The sequence below is a fragment of the Echiichthys vipera genome, assembly GCF_963691815.1.
Source record: "Echiichthys vipera genome assembly, chromosome: 19".
NCBI lineage: Eukaryota > Metazoa > Chordata > Actinopteri > Perciformes > Trachinidae > Echiichthys > Echiichthys vipera.
The window spans coordinates 23,542,406-23,554,917 of NC_139844.1; positions in this window are offsets into that span (position 1 = coordinate 23,542,406).

The window sequence follows — 12,512 nt, forward strand, 5'->3', positions numbered from 1 at the left end:
GGCCCCACCGCAGCAGAAGAGTCCGGTTCCTCTGGAGCACGGAGCCGGGACGAGTTCAGAACAAGAGCGTGGAAGTGGAAACAAAGATGAACCGAGCAGCCGCAGGTACGAGACCAGGCAGGGGCGGACACAGGCTTTCTGCAGGGCAGGGGCGAAAACGGAAAAAAGGGCACTTTAACACCGATTATGCTCCTAGAGGACACTTTAACACACGTTTATGCTCCTAGAGGACACTTTAGCACACGTTTATGCTCCTAGAGGACACTTTAACACACGTTTATGCTCCTAGAGGACACTTTAACACACGTTTATGCTCCTAGAGGACACTTTAACACACGTTTATGCTCCTAGAGGACACTTTAACACATGTTTTGGCTCCTAGAGGACACTTTAACACACGTTTATGCTCCTAGAGGACACTTTAACACACGTTTATGCTCCTAGAGGATACTTTAACACACGTTTATGCTCCTAGAGGACACTTTAACACACGTTTATGCTCCTAGAGGACACTTTAACACACGTTTATGCTCCTAGAGGACACTTTAACACACGTTTATGCTCCTAGAGGACACTTTAACACATGTTTTGGCTCCTAGAGGACACTTTAACACACGTTTATGCTCCTAGAGGACACTTTAACACACGTTTATGCTCCTAGAGGATACTTTAACACACGTTTATGCTCCTAGAGGACACTTTAACACACGTTTTGGCTCCTAGAGGACACTTTAACACACGTTTATGCTCCTAGAGGACACTTTAACACACGTTTAGGCTCCTAGAGGACACTTTAACACACGTTTATGCTCCTAGAGGACACTTTAACACACGTTTATGCTCCTAGAGGACACTTTAACACACGTTTATGCTCCTAGAGGACACTTTAACACATGTTTTGGCTCCTAGAGGACACTTTAACACACGTTTTTGGCTCCTAGAGGACACTTTAGCACACGTTTATGCTCCTAGTGGACACTTTAGCACACGTTTTTGGCTCCTAGAGGACACTTTAACACACGTATTTGGCTCCTATGGCACTTTAGCACAGGTTTTTCAACAATTGGGCCACGAGGCCGCTGCCCCCCCCTGTAAACTGGTGTCTTTCACTGATAAAGTCTCAGATGTAGCCTCCAGCGTCCTCATCGCTTCACAGGCTGCTGCTCATCAGCCAGCTCTCTGTGAAGGCGGTGGGGAATGTGCTGGGCCCGTTCCTCCTGTGGTCACACGGCACCGACGGTTGGAAACTCTCGTCTGGCATGTTTTTAATATAAATAATCATTTCCCACACTCCTTCCAGACGTCCAGGAGTCGGTGCAGGAGCGCGTCCCCTCATCGCTGCCTGCGGATCATGTGCTCCACTCTGCAGCCGTCCTGTTCCCTGGTAGCTATTAATCCTTTTCTCCTGCTCTTCTGTCCGCAGCACAGAGGTGTGGATAAAGCTGTGGTTCCCACCCTGCTTAGGGTCAGGTACTCACAGCCCTGTTAGATGAACAAACTGCACTATTCACTGTGTAAAAGTAGATGTTGTTGTTTCTTTCCATACCGTTGAACTGTTAACGCTCGATCACATTCACTGAAGTGGACGCTCTGCTCCGATAGAACGTCACAAATCATCCGCGCCTCTTCGTGCAGGTAGAGCTTGTTGTTTGTTCCGTATCATCCTGTCGACTCAGCACAGTTCACAGTTCGTGCACACGCCACAGCCTCCATGTAGCGTGTACTCCATGCTGTTTATGGACACGGACGCATTCACAGGAATCTGGTGCACGTGCACTGACGAGCACTCGATGGGAGGGAGGGAGAAGCTCAGTGGGAGAGGGGGAGGGGCCAGACTTGCCGACTGCAGCTTTTGCTAACGTTAGCGGGCTCCGTTTCTAAGCTGTTGTTAGCTAATGTTGCACCCTGTTGGCTGTTATTTTCCAATCGTCAGTAAAATGATTAATACGTGTAAAACGTGACACACAGAAACTTTACTTTCAACTGTTTATCCATTACTTTTACTTTTAGCTTTTTTACTACAACTTATTAAAGCTGCGGTCGGCCAGTCTGGCAACTCTCACGCCCCTCCCCCTCTCCCACCGAGCTCCTCCCTCCCTCCCATCGAGTGCTCGTCAGTGCACATGCACCAGATTCCTGTGAACGCGCACGTGTCTTCTCTCATCAATAAACAGCATGGAGGTAGAGTGGCTAACTTACTCACAGATTACTGCTAACGTCATTTAGCGTATGCACGGACTGAACGGCGCTGAGTGGACAGGATGAAACGGGCGCAGTGGATCTTTTTGCTACGTGCACGTAGAGGCACGTTTCTTTTCTAAGACCGGATGATTTGAGTGTCGACTTCAGTGAATCTGATCATACTAACGTTACAGACCGGGACTTTAAAACCCTTGAGCTCCCTGTTTAAAGTTCTGTGCTCACCTGATAAATAGATTTCACAAACTGCAGCATCATGTCCGGGTATAACAGTCGACTTCATCATGATCTCCTTTTGTCTTCACATTAGAGGAAGTAGTCGCCCCGGGTTGGGAAACACTGGGGGGTTCTCGACTTGGAGAACTCCTCTCAGACGCTGATAACGTCCTGCACAGACTCAAGATACTGAAACTTCACAAACACTTGATTGATTGAATTAAGCTCCCGCCCGCGTGCTGGACTAAAGTGATGGTGTTCTCTGTTGCTTGACTGTTGTTTGCCGTGCGTTTGAGATCCTCTGGCGTCTCTGTGTGCTCAGGTACTTTTGATCAGCACGGCTGCCCTCTGATCGTGTTCCCAGCCGACGAACAAGCCAAACTCTGCTCCAGCCTCAGCAAAGCAGAAGTGGTGGACTTCATAAATTACTTTCTGTGTCTGCACAAGTACGTGGCGTCCGACAGGTTGATCGCGTGCGTGCGCGTGCGCATGCGCGTGCGTGTGTGTGTGTGTGTGTGTGTGTGTGTGTCTCATCTGTGCTGATGGTTGGATTGTTCTCCGTCCACAGTAAGAAGCAGGAGAAGGACAGTTTGGTGTCGGTGGTGGCTGATCTGAGACACGCCTCGCTCCCTACGACCAGGTTCATCACTGAGACGCTGCTTCTGCTCGAGGTAGAGTTCAGCTTTCCAAAGATCGTCTTCAAACTACGGCAGTCTCAGGAGGATAAGTCGCACTAATGAATAAGAAGAAACACGTGTAGAAGTCGCATTTTTCGGGGGGAAATTTATTTGATAAAATCAGAGACGGAGAACGGATCCTTGAACGCGTTCCTCTGCCGCTCCATCGAGCTTTTAGCTGTTTCTGTTTCTTCAGTGCAGTTTGAGAATCCTCCTCTTTTCTCTCTCACTCCACTCTTTCTCTCTGCTGCTCCGTCACCGTGTTCAGCTGCACCTTTCTCCACCTGTAGCTTGTGATCTGCAGAATCTGACTTTCTCTTGTGTTCAGTCGTTCTCAGTCGTCTTTATCAGTTGATGTTTACATCTTTAGAGGTTCAGGAGGAACAGGAGCAGCAGATACAGGCTCACAAGACAAGTGCGCCCTCTGTCACTGTGAACAGTTATTATAGATTAATATAGAAGTCGCACCTGAGTTTAAGGGCGCCCTCCCACTGTGCCTCCGTCCCGTGCCCCGTGCTTTAGGGTCCTTGTCCCCCCCCTCCAGGCCCGTTTGTACTCACTCTACCAGGGCCTCGGAGAATGCTTCTTGCTGCCTATACGTCATCACGCCGTAACACGTCACACGCATTGATGACGTCATGGCGATGCGTGGCTTTGTTTTCCAGATCTTTCCGTAGACCTCGGAGTTTTTGTGCGTCTTGTTTGGGGCGTATCCACTCTTCTATAAGGTTTTGCAAAGATGAGGGTCCTTTTTTTACAGGCTTCAAAGTCTTTATACATCATCAAAGTCTGGACAGTTGACCTCATGCAGTTGGTTGAAGTAAAAAAACTTCTTCTGTTCCTGTTGTTGTGGAGGTTGAGTTCACATCACGGCTTCCTGTCGCATGAGCTTGTGATTATCCAGCTGCAATATCTTCAAGATGATGTGGATTAAGGAGACCAGCAAACAGACTGGAGACCAAGATCCTAATGTACTTTTGTTATTTAAAAGGGTTTAGGGGGATTTTTCCTCTTTATTAGTCAGAGGAAACAGAACTGACAGGAAACACGGGGGAGATGGGCGTCACATAAACCCTTAGGCCACCAGGACGTCCCACAACAGTCTAAATGCTGATAGGAACGCATTTCTAAAAGATGGAAATGAATCATCCTGACGAGCTGTCATGGTTCTGCCCCGTGCTTTAGGGTCCTTGTCCCCCCCTCCAGGCCCGTTTGTACTCACACTACCTGGGCCTCGGAGAATGCTTCTTGCTGCCTACACGTCATCACGCCGTAACACGTCACACGCATTGATGACGTCATGGCGACGCGTGGCTTTGTTTCCAGATCTTTCCGTAGACCTCGGAGTTTTTGTGCGTCTTGTCGACTGTTTTTGAATCTTTTCATCGACCAAATCTGCAGTAAACACTCCACCTCCGCATCACACCAACGTGAACCTTTCACTGCCATTGTTTGAAATGTCCGCGCATGGTCCCTCCTTCTTTTTTCTATGTCCCAACAGGCGCACAGGAAATGACCTCAGAACCGTTGTAGGCCTCGTGCTCGTACACGTGCGCACGCTCGTGCTCGTACACGTGTAAACGTGCTTTACTAAAGCCCACCTCTCTCAAACGGGCCGTGGATGGCAAGCGTGCCGCTCCTAGACGTGGTACGGTTGAACTCACACTGGTCAAAGGAACCAGACTTTAGCACACAGGACTCATGTTGGTCCATGTTTTAAGACATCAGCTACCCCCCCATCTCTCCCCTGCACACCAGGGACGTAACACACTGACGTGGTACTGTTGAACTCACACTGGTCAAAGGAACCAGACTTAAGCTGTGTAACGTGCTGGGGCACGGTACGGAGGAACAGTGGGAGTGCGCCCTAAGGGCCAGCCTGCATGGCTCGCTCATCGCTGGATTCTGCTCAACCCTTTTGTCATTTCCTGTGGGAACAGAAAAGTCCAGAACTGAATTAGGTTTGAGAAGAACCTTCTGCTGCAGGCGAGTTTTTATTCAACCGCATGACAGGAAGTTGCTCACTGAGGGGATTTGGCCGTTTAATATAAAAAAAAAACCTTGGGAGGTAAACTTTCCTGAATGCATCATTTCCCTGTTACCCTCACTGTTACTGTGAAGGGTCCTAATGGGAGGCTGTGACAGGTGAGCAGGGGGCGGGGCTTAGAGAACAATGGGTAGAAAACGTTTGTTAGAGAGGACGTTTGTGTGCGGGGGTGACGTGAGAGGAGCTGGGGAGGGTTTTCACCTGGGTGCCAAAGGAATGGAGCTGTTTTTATGGTGGTTCCTTCACGTCGTCTGTGGAGACGATGTGCAGGGACCGTAACCATGGCGCTGACGCCTGCAGACTGAGCTGCACGCAGGATTTCCTCATCTAGAATCTGTATTTCTCTCCTTCTGGGGGTTTCAACTCAATCCTGGACTTTACATTTTAGTTTTTCGCTGGTGAAAGATAAAATAAATATGATTTTTGATTAGACATGATTCCTTTGGGTTAAAGGCCCCACTGAAGTAGAATATTCCAGGCTCAGGTCGACATGTGTTAAATAAATGTCTGATTATGGAACACTTAAAGCTTTTGGTGGTTAATGCTGAGAGAGTCTGATTAATGGGGTTCAAAGCAAAGGTACCTACTTCTTTTACTTAAATTTACAGTTACTCTCAAACTGAATAATGAGTCAAAGTAATAATTAACCTGGGAGATTGAGGGGGTGGTTATGATCGTGCATATTGAAGTGTTACGCAGAGCGATGATGAAACAGCCGTTGGGTCTCTCTGCCGTCGGTTCTGTGTGAATTCTGCATGAACAGGGTTTGGATCGGCTCCTCTGTGGACAGTGACGCGCTCCACTTGTGATCGCAGAGCTCTGTCTCACAGCATGAAGTTTGTTTTATTGATTCAAAGAGCTGCTGTCTCTTTAACGTGTGCGTGTGCGTGTGTGCGTGTGTGCGTGCGTGTGTGCGTGTGCGTGTGCGTGCGTGCGTGCGTGCGTGCGTGCGTGCGTGTGCGTGTGCGTGTGCGTGTGCGTGTGCGTGTGCGTGTGTGTGTGTGTGTGTGTGTGTGTGTGTGTGTCGACAGTGGACCGTGAGGGTCGTTGGTCACGTGTTTGCTTATTTAATAAAAAAAGCTCCAGTGAAATCACATTAAATGAGCAGAACTCTGTAGAGATGCTGCGTGTTCACACCCAGAGCTCCTCCGTCAGCGTGCAAATCGACATATTTTAAGATTTTTACTAATTACAAACTGCTGCGACAGGAAAAACCCTGACTCGTGACGACCACTCTGTCTTAAGTTACGTGTGGTCTGAACTTGATTTGTGATTTATTTCTTTTAGGGTTTATTGACTTTTTGCGTTGCCCGTAGAAAGCAGGTACTTCCTTGGAAGAGTGTTAACCCAACGAGCCTTTAGGTGCCTAAGTGTAGCCCGTCTCTGACACTGGGACACACGCAGAGGTGCTCGTGTACGCGCTCTCTCACACCTACAGACAAGCTTCGACGTTCATCAGTGAGGTGTTAACGGATGTATGTAAGAAAACATTTCCGCTGCACTTTAACACGTGTTGTTCTGCTGCTTCAAAAGCAAATAACCCTCACAGTAACAATGACATCATCATCATATCAGTTAAAAATGGTCTCAAAATGGCAAAATATTCACTTCTCGCAAAACTTTCTGGGACAATTTATCGCCCACCGACACCCGTCTTAATGAAATCATTACCAAAGAAGTAAATAAATGTGTTTCTGAGCTGTTTCTTTCCCTTTGTGTTCCAGCTGCACAGGCGGACGGTGCACTGCGTGTACATCATTCAGCCCAGGAAGAAGGACGCTGTGAGGCTGCTGCTGAAACTCCTGTTCCCCTCAAAGTCTTACGCCGCCTCTTTCAAGGTGAAGGAACGAACACGTCACGTCCCCCGGGGTTGTTTCAGATTTGACTTCAGTAGGTAACACTGACCTCACCTGTTATTCTGCAGAAAGTTCTTCTGAAAGAAGTCTCGGAGCTCTCCAACTACATCGACCGCAGCCAGCTAACGGCGTCGTTGGGCGGCTACTTCATGTACTGTCACCAGAGCTGGGTCGCCTTCGTCAAGGTAACTTAAGGATGCTCCGGTGTTACGACGACGCTACAAACTCATCACAGCTGTGCGAGCGGGAACATCGGAAACATGTACCCACTGTTTGGACACATGTACCCGCTGTTCGGAAACACATACCCGCTGTTCGGAAACACATACCCGCTGTTCGGACACATGTACCCGCTGTTCGGACACATGTACCCGCTGTTCGGAAACATGTACCTGATGTTCGGACACATGTACCTGATGTTCGGACACATGTACCCGCTGTTCGGACACATGTACCTGATGTTCGGACACATGTACCTGATGTTCGGACACATGTACCCGATGTTCGGACACATGTACCTGATGTTCGGACACATGTACCTGATGTTCGGACACATGTACCTGATGTTGGGGACATGTACCCGCTGTTCGGACACATGTACCCGCTGTTCGGACACATGTACCCGCTGTTCGGAAACATGTACCCGCTGTTCGGAAACATGCACCCGCTGTTCGGACACATGTACCCGCTGTTCGGACACATGTACCCGCTGTTCGGACACATGTACCTGATGTTCGGACACATGTACCTGATGTTCGGACACATGTACCTGATGTTCGGACACATGTACCTGATGTTCGGACACATGTACCCGCTGTTCGGACACATGTACCCGCTGTTCGGACACATGTACCTGCTGTTCGGACACATGTACCCACTGTTCGGACACATGTACCCGCTGTTCGGACACATGTACCCGATGTTCAGACACATGTACTACAAATCACAGTATCAAAACAAGGATTAGAGGAGTTTGACTGACAGCTAGCGTTAGCCGTTAGCGTTAGCCGTTGCAGCTAAGTGCAGATGAAAGTGGTGTTAGCATCCAGGAGCAGCGTAGCCATGTGGGCGTGAGTTTGAATGGCGTTCCTCTCCTTTCTCTCAGTCCATGGAGTGAATGCTCGGCCTATAGTGACTCTGGTTGTTGCCCGTCTCCGCTCACTCAGCTGCTGGGACAAAGAACGCCCCCTTCACTGAGGCTCCCAAGCAGCTGCAGGATTGGCTAACTCCATTTCACCCAGTGCCAGCCTACAGTAGCTGCACCCAACAACAGACAACCCTGGCAACCAGCAACACCCAACGCTATTGGCTGCTGCCATGGTTGTATTAATATTAAAATATGAATTTAATAAAGATTCTACAGATTCAACCTTTAAATATTCTGACCTGTTGTGAAACACAGAGCTCCAAAGGAAGTCTCATAACTCTGTCTTATGATCAGTCAGAGTTGGAAACACAGAGGTAACACTGTCCTCTGCAGCGGTTACACACACACACACACACACACACACACACACACACACACACACACACACACACACACACACACACACACACACACACACACACACACACACACACACAGAGTGCTGAACCCACTCAGTCGGGGGATGATTTCATGTGTGAATCCATTCATTGGCGTCGGAGCAGCCTGCGTCTATTGTCCGTTACCGTGGTGAAGCTCGTGCAAATGCCTGGCGTGATCAGCTGACCCTATTACCAAGTGAAAGGAGCCCCTCTCCCCGTCACATTATACAGTCGCTCATGTTCGTCTGGGCCGTGATGGAAGGATTAATTAACCCCGGCAGCTCTCTGCTGATAGGAAACCTGTTTAAGATGTGCAACGTAATCTCCACTCGACCCACATTTACGTTGTGGGTGTCGCCTGATTGCAGCATTATTATAAAAGTATTACGCTATTAAAGTAAGAGGAAATCAAACGTTTGAAACCCACACTTAAAGCTAATGACATGCATCTGCTAATAAATATGTTCTGTGATTATTAAACAACACTTGCATGTTTTGGGGTTTATTCTCATAATTAACACGATGAACAGGACGAATGGTGTTTCCACACTGATGCTGTTGTCGATGTGAGATAGCAGCAGTTTTAACACGGTTTTCATATCTCAGTGTTTAATACACTCTTATGGATTTACTTCGTTTTATTGTAGTTTTCAATGTGTTTGTTTTTGAGTGAGATTAATTCCCACACCTGTTGTGTTTTAGATGAATCAAATCAAATGCACAGATATAAAAAGTAACGTTTACTGTATCACAGTAACCAATGACGCACGCGTTCGGGTTCACTGATGAATGAGGACGTGTTCTGTTCTTATGGTTCGTTTGGATCTCTGGCAAATAAAAAAAGACAACGTTAGTGAAGCCAGAGTTCATTAAAGAGTGTTTTAAAGACTTACCTACTGGCCCCTGTACCAGCTCCTCTCATAGTAAAGTCCATTGCTGCTTTGTTGTGTGTGTAGGGACTCTTCTCATGCTGCTGCAGAGGTTTGCTGTTATTTTCAGCAGCAGTAGTGGTTAAAAAAGACCTTTGAATGCCTTCACCGTACTGCCCCGAGCTAACCACTGTTAGCCACGTCCTGCTGTTAGCATCTCTCCTGGATTTCCACGTTAAGTCGTTACACAAAATTCTTACTTGATGAGTGTATTTGCTGAAAAACTGCAACTTCAGCTGCAGCAGAGTAACGCGAGACCAGCTGCTCTCTGTTTGCACCTGCACACACACGCCCACGTGCACGCGTGTGTATCAGAAATAACCTGCGTCCATATTAACACACGCATGAATATCACATGAGCAGAGAGAGATCGTCATGCATGCAGTGCTTCTGTGCTCACTGATCCTTTAGTTTGAGTGTTCTGGTGGTTTTCCAAATATACACAGGTCCAAAGTTCCAAAATATGACCGTGTTCATAACATGATGTTCATAACTGTGGCGTTTGAATGGACTGCTACTCTGTGCTGCCCCCTGCAGGAGGTCTCTGGGTTTGTTCAGGAGTTCCTGTCTGTGGTGCAGCGGCTGCCCTCGTGCATCTCCACCCTGCAGGCTCTGTCCCGGCTGCCGCTGCCCTCCACCTTCAGCGAGCTTCAACACTTCTGTTCCACCAACGAAGCCAAGTTCAAGCAGCTCAGGAGGTCTGACTGCTTGTTTTTTGACTCTCAAATCTTGATGAATGAATAAAGCAGTCTTCTAAATGTAAATACAGAGTGTAACAGTTTCCCCACAGTGGTAACGAGTATTCCACCCGTGCAGATCTCAGAAACACTGAAGATAATATTTTCTTTTACCCGTCAAACTCACCCGTGTTAATATGCATTTGTATGCAGGGAGTTGGGGCTGGACGAGCTGCTGCGGCGCTGTGAGACTGTGGTGGAGAAGCTGCGTTACCCTGAGAGGGAGCCGAGCTACCAGGCGATGGCCGGCACCGCCCTCTTCACCCACACCACCTTTGACATGCTCCAGAACCACAGCAGGTACCGCCGGCTCCCACAGGGCTCAGCCTCAGGGAAGAGAAGGCCTTTATCTTAATCCTCTGTAATGCACTTCCCACACATACCACACCGTGCTGCAGCGGTCCGGTGTTGCATAACCGCTGAAAAGAATCTGAGCAGGGTGGTTTTTCTTGGCGTTGTTAATCCAAACAGTCATAGTTGACATTTTATGGTAATTATGTGACTTTTTTACTAATGTGTCTTTGCACAACGCCCAGATAATGCTGTGCTTTGGAATTTTGTTGGTGTGTGAGCAGTTTGAGTGTCCGAGCTTAAGCAACATTGCGTATTATTGGTAATTCTTGTGATTTGGTGCAGCTACAGTTTGAGTTTCCCTGCAGTTTGACCTGAACCTGAATATAATCAGGGTTTTAGTCACCATGGAAACAGCGTCCCCCGGGTCAAACCAGAGTTCACAGACCTAGAGTACTCCTTCAGTCCCTGATTCTTCCTCATGGAAACATCTTCCCCGGAGTAATCTTTCTGGTCTGCACATGCTCCGTGGGTTCGATTCCCCCCCCCCCCCCCCACTCCACTGCAGCGGCTTTAGACCCGGAAACAGAAGAAACCAGGAAGCAACGGCGCCCAAAACAAGGTGAAAACACCAACAACAATAAACCCAGGGAGGACTTCACCATGGCAACCAGCATCAGTACCAAGAAGAGGCGTTTGTGTCCTGGTTCTGTCCAAAAGTCGGCCATTTTCCCCACGCTGTGATTGTGACAAAGGTGAAGGTGGAAATAAAGGCGTGTTCAGAGCAGCTGGATGTTGGTGGAGCTCCACCTACTGTACCGGAGGAAGAGTTACTCCCTCATTTCACCATTCAACCCCCGCACATGGACACCAGGGACCTTCAGTCAGCTGGTTGTTCCCTGAACCGGGGGAAGAACGCTTTAGGGAACTGATGGAAAACACACTAAAAGTCATAAATATGGACGCATGCATTTGTTATGCTGACATCACTCAGCATCACAAACTAGCTGGTCGACCACTTTTCTAACACAAACATGGAGCAGGTGCAACAACACGAGACACAGCGAGTGGCTCCTATCACTAACTAGTCCAGCAGCTCGGTGTTCGTCCTGCAGCCTCTTCTTTCCTAAAAGCTTTCTCCTTTTTGCTCCATCACTCTCTTCACTCCTCTTCCTCCATCTGTCATCTTCGTCTCTGCTTTGATGTCTGCTGAAGGCCTGAAACACCGACACTCTCTGGTGCTCTGAACCCCCAGTCCTGGCAGTACGGTTAACCGCTAACTAGCTAACGGAGCGGCAGTTAGCTGTTAGCATTACTTTAGCAACAAGAAAAGCTTAATGTCGGAGCATACCTATGTTCCTCGCTTTGTTTGTGACCGGTCTGATGTTCCGCATTTCACAGAAAGGCTCCTCTGTTCCCCGGTCTGTTATTGTTTCCACCATCAGTGCCCAATTCCCCTGAAAATCTGTCTCTGTAGACCCCAACACTACCCCCTGACCCTGACCCTGACCCTGACTGTGACCTCTGACCCCAACAAAATGCTGAGTTAAGTCCGTGGAGGCAGATGTGTCCGGGGAACACAGGGATGAGCCCTTTCTGGCCATCAGGAAACTGTAAATCAGAGTCGAGGCAAAGCAGCCGGAGTACATCAGAGGAACCAGGAAACATGGAAACAGTGCAAGAACAGATGTTGAAGGTGCAGATGTTGCTTTAGGACCGTTGTATTCCAGAGTTTCCTTGCTCAAGGAATAACCTAAGTCCTTTCATTTTGGTATGTGAAGCTGTTTTGGCAGCGTCTCACTGGCCTACAGTACCTGTAATAACTCTGAACTGATGAAGCAGCTGTTGGATAAAGGTCTCTTTGATGTTTCGCAGGATCACTGCAGCTGTGGAGAAGGTGGAGCTGCTGTGGCAGCAGGCCTTTGCGAAGGCCCATCTCCAGCTGCAGGTGTTCCAGCTGCGAGAGGACGGGCTGCAGGTGAGTCTCAGGGAGCTTTAACACCCAACATATAAAGGAACTGTGGTGCTTTAGA